A 5,671-nucleotide genomic window follows, 5' to 3' on the forward strand; every position below is an offset into this window, starting at 1 on the left:
TCAGGCCTGGAGGGATGATGAGGAAGAGGGGGAAGAGGTCAGGAGGTCAAAGGATAGTGTTGATAAATAAAGTTAATAAATCAAGAAATGTCAGGAAAGAAATTATTTGAGATATAGAAATTATCCCTCAAAAGCTATAAAAACTTGAGTTAGAGGGGTTGTTCCCTGGAGAAGTGGGGAAAGACATTGTTGCTTTGATTATGAATCCTTCAGAACTATTTGATTGTTTTAACCAAATGCACATGTTACTTTAATTTTTAAAAAGAAAAGACATGCCAGCCGTGGTCAGTGTGGCTCAGTTGGTTGAGCATCATCATCTCATGCACCGAAAGGTCACCACCCAGGTTCCAGGTTCAATTCCCGGTGGGGATAAGTGGAGGATGAAGGCTGCTGATCCATGTTTCTTTCTCACATTGATATTTCTCTCTCTCTCTCTCTCTCTCTCTCTCTCTCTCTCTCTCTCTCTCTCCTCCTTCTCTCTTCCTCTCTCTTTAAAATCAATAAAAATATTCTTTTAAAAAAGACATGCCAGCCGAAACCGGTTTGGCTCAGTGGATAGAGCGTTGGCCTGCGGACCGAAGGGTCCCAGGTTCGATTCCGGTCAAGGGCATGTACCTGGGTTGCAGGCACATCCCCAGTGGGAGATGTGCAGGAGGCAGCTGATTGATGTTTCTCTCTCATCGATGTTTCTAACTCTCTATCTCTCTCCCTTCCTCTCTGTAAAAAAAATCAATAAAATATATATAAAAAAAATTCCAAAAAAAATAAAAATAAAAATAAAATAAAAAAGACATGCCAAAGGTGGCTGTCCCAAATAAATGTAAAGAAATTACTATTATTTCTCATTTTTGTAGTGTATTTAAATTGATGTTTTCTAACAATGAATCATTATCATTTAGATATTTAAAAAAAAGAAAGATTAAAGTTATATGGAAAGTATGGTCTTAGCAATATTAACAATACCATGTTTAGCACTAACGAGTAACCCAGTGCTTAACTGTGGTTACCTATGAGTGGAAGGATTATGGGTGATTTTAATTATGAAATTGCACTTTTATCTAATAAGAAATCAAAAGATATTTTATAACCGTCAAAATATATCAAACAAAAAAATAAATAAAATACATCAGAATATATTTTAAAATAATGAATGTAAGCTTATTTCCCATCTCTCTTCAGTCTCCTCCCCAACATTTCAGTCAGCATTTTTTTATTATTTCTTTATTATTATTTTTTATTTTTTTAATTAAATTCAGTCAGCATTTTCAGATGGATTATTAACTATGTTTAATTTTAGAGTAGGAACTTCTTCTTAATAAGGAAGTGTTGAAATGCTTAGAGTAAGACGCCGGAGGGTGGTAATATCCGTTAGCTGCATTTGGAAAGACTGGGGATCAGAAAGTGACTGTTAAACCCAAAGAATTAGAAATAGTTCTCAAGGATTCACTGATAGGAAAACAGTTTCCTTAAAAATAATGGTAACTTTAATATACAAAAATGAGTTGTATTTCCATATATAAGCAACAAACAATCTGAAAAATAAATTAAAATCATTTCAGTTACAAGATCATAAAAAATAATTTGGGGCCAGGGGGAGAGCCCAGCCAGTATAGCTCAGTGGTTGAGCATCAACCTATGAACCAGGAGGTCATGGTTCAATTCCCAGCCGGGGCACATGCCCAGGTTGTGGGCTTGATCCCTAGTAGGGGGCGTGCAGGAGGCAGCTGATCAATGATTCTCTCTCATCATTGATGTTTCTATCTCTCTCTCCCTCTCCATTCCTCCCTGAAATAATAAAAATATGTTAAAAAAATAATTTGGGAAGGATAAATTTAACCAGGGAGATGTAAGACTTGTACACTAAAAACTATAAAACATTGTTAAAAGGGATTAAAAACCTAAGTAAATGGAAAGACATCCCATATTCATGGATTAAAAGACAATATTGTTAATATGTCAATACTTCCCAAATTGAAGTACATATTCATTGCAATTCCTATCAAAATTCCAACTTCCATTTTTGCAGAAATGGATAAGCTGATCCTAAAATTCATGTGGAATTTCAAAGGGCACTGAATAGTCAAAATAATCTTGAAAAAGAAGAAAGTTGGAGGGATCACACTTCCCAATTTCACAATTTATTACAAAACAGTGTAATAATCAAAACAGTGAGGTATTGTCATAAGGATAGACATAAAGATCAATGGAACAGAATTGAGAGTCCACAAATACACCCACACGTTATGGTTAACTGATTTTCAATAAGGTTGCCAAGATCATTCAATGGGGAAAAAGAGTCTTTTCGACAAATGGTGCTGGGACGATTGGATATTCATATACACATGAATGAGGCTGGATCCTTACCCTTACACCGTATACAAAAAATAACTAAAAATGAACCACTGACCTAACTGTAATAGTTAAAACTATAATAATCTTAGAAGAAAAACATAGGCATAAATCTTCATGGATTCTTGGCTATAACACCAAAAGCAACAACAACAAAATAGATAAATTAGTCTCTATTAAAATAAACTTTTGGGTATCAAAGAAGAGGCTCAAGGTAGTGAAAAGACAATCGGGCAGTTACCCAAACAATGAAAAAGTTACTACATGACCCAGCAATTCCACTCCTAGGTATAACATAACAGAATTAAAACCAGGTATTCAAACAAAGACTTGTAAACAAATGTTCATATCAGCATTATTCATAATAGCCGAGGTGAAAACAACCAAAATATCCATCAACTGATGATGGGTAAATGGTGATATATCCATAAACAAATATTATCTGGCCATACAAAGAAATGAAGTACTGATACCTACTACAAGGATGAACCTTGAAAACATTATGCTAACCCAGACACAAAAAGCCACATATTGTATGTTCCCAAATGTCCAGAATAGGCAAATCCACAGAAACAGAAAGCAGATGAGTTTCCCAGGGCTGAGGAGGGGAGAGAGTGGAGTGCCCAGTTTCTTTTGGGGGTGCTGAAAATGTTCTGGAGCTACATAGTGGCTGGCAGTGGTTACACAACTTGGTGAATGTACTGGAAACCACCGGATTGTACATATGGTAAATTTTATGTTACATGAATTTTACTTCAATTTTTTTAGGTTAAACAAAGTAACAAAAGGCTAAACAGTTGGCAAAGACCCAGCAAACCTGACATTGGGTTATTTTCAAAACCCAGTTCTTTGGTAAAGCAAACCAAGTTGCCATAGAAACTCTGCCTTACCAGGAGCAGCTCTCCAGTTCTCAAGTCCCACATCTTGCCTTACTGACATCAATTAATAGAGTTCCTGGTGTCGGCCCTAATCATCATGCAGACAGATAAAATTTAGTTAATATCCTTTACTCCCTCCCCAATGCAGAAAAATAAGATAAATAGAATCTATCTCCATAATTTTCCGTAGTCATTTATTTCAGTAGCATCTGTTTATGATGATTTACAAGAATTTGGCTGGCAACAAGAGTTGCAGGAAGCATGTGCATAAAGGAATTTTATTTACATATTTTTCCTCCTTCAGCTCTATAGATACTGAAAATGGTCATGTCTTAGAAATGCAGGCTAGCTCCAGTGGTGATGATTGCTTTTTAAAAAGCCATACTGGATGGTCTCCAAGAAGTGAGAAACATTTACAGCTATTTAATTTGGGAGACAAACTTGAGGATCAGCCTATAAAAGAACGTGTAATCAAATAAAAATAAGAGAAAACTGAAATACTGTTCCCACTCATATGAGATTTCGGCTTCCTTAGCACAAGCTCACAGAACAGTCTGTCCTTGGGTATTTGAGTAGGAGAGAAAACCACTCTCCACAATATCTTTTCCTCTGAAATGTTACAGCTTAGTTCCATGTTCATATATGTGAGTCTGTCTCACCATTCTTTGTATGATCATTTAACTATGAATATCTCTCCCATATACTGTATATAGTTAAGTTTTTTTTAAAAAGGCCTAATAGAGAGAAGTATGCAATATGTAGTGATGCTGCCATTTATCTGAGAAGGCAAGAGGAGGGTACAAATATATATTCATATTTGCTTATAGTTTTAAAAATTAGAGTATAAGTCATAAAACCTTTTAAATGTTTACCTATAGAGGGGGAGAAGGATCAGGGTAGAAGGACGGAGATATCATCTAGACTTCTCTAAAAACATCTTATCTGTAAGCTTGACTTTGAAAACATCGTGCTAAGTGAAAGAAACCAGACACAAAAAGCCACATATTGTACGTTCCCAAATGTCCAGAATAGGCAAATCCACAGAAACAGAAACATGTAACTGTTTTACATCAATATAAAACAAAATTAAATTCTTTTTTTTTTTAAAGCAGCCTTTAAAATCAAATGCAAAATAAAACAAATGAACCTAACAACGTATCAAAGAAAGGTTACAGCTCAGGAATTAATGCTTCCAATGTTGGGATTCCATCATAACGTTAGTTCTCTCTACCAAAATCTCAGGAATTTTCCTACCCAGGATACTCAACTTATCTTTTGATAAATATTTAATAAATATTTGTTGAGTGTCTACTACATGATAAGGGTATTTGGATCAAAGATGGTCTACAGAGGGAAATAAATTAAATGAACTAAGGGTGACAGGTATTATGTGTCATGATCTAGGTATGTAGCCAGATCTATCAGAAATCCTCACAAGAGTGTTTGGTTCTAATATCTCTTTTCTTGGGCTAGGAGAGCATGCATGGGCTCTTGAGTCTTCAGAAATTACTCAACCTTGTTGAGTCACCTCATCTCTAAAGTGCCTGCTATGAAGAACTAACATACTGTACTGAGCACTGAGCCTGGTGCCTAGGAGGTGCCCAGCTGACTCTTGTTTGCCTCCTTTGGCAAATATTCATAATGTTGGATTGAGCACTGCTGCAATCATGCATTATCAGCAGGTACTTTCATCTGACAATGAACACTTCCAACAAATTCAAGTCAGGGGATTACATAAAAAAATGTTTATTTGGCCAGCTACGCAGATTTGCAATCTTACAGGTTGAGCCCACCTGCAGAGAGCCATGCCTCCATTTTGGTTTCTAGTTAAGCAGCTCTCCTCCTCTCCCTCCATCCTTGGACTGCACCCAAGTTCACCTGAGCAGCTTAGGTCTATAGATCAGCCCCACACTCTGCAAAATCCCAATCTCCCACCTTCCTTCATCCCGGTAACTGAGTTACTGCACTTTCTAGAAATTTATTTTAACCCAAGATTCAGGCACAACAATGTTAATTACAGCATTACTCATAATAGCAAGTGATTGTTAATAATCCAGATATCCCAAGATTAGAAATTATTTAAGTAAACTATGGATTATATATATATATACTAGAGGCCCGGTGCACAAAAATTTGTGCACTCGGGGGGGAAGGGGGGTCCCTCAGCCCGGCCTGTGCCCTCTCGCAGTCTGGGACCCTCAGGAGATACCGACCTGCTGGCTTAGGCCTGCTCCTGGGTGGCAGGGGGCAGGCCCATTCCCTAGGGGCAGCCCCTGGTCGTTCTCAGACCAGGGCTGCCTGGGGAGTGTCGCTGCCCCCTGTCATGCACAGAGCAGGGTGGATTGGGAGGTTCGATGCCACCCTCAGTCACACTCAGGGTAGGGCTGATTGGGGGGTTGGGGCACCACCCCCCTATCACACTCAAGGCAGGGTCAATGGGGAGG

This window comes from Myotis lucifugus, unplaced genomic scaffold, assembly GCF_000147115.1.
Source record: "Myotis lucifugus unplaced genomic scaffold, Myoluc2.0 scaffold_5, whole genome shotgun sequence".
Taxonomy (NCBI): Eukaryota; Metazoa; Chordata; class Mammalia; order Chiroptera; family Vespertilionidae; genus Myotis; species Myotis lucifugus.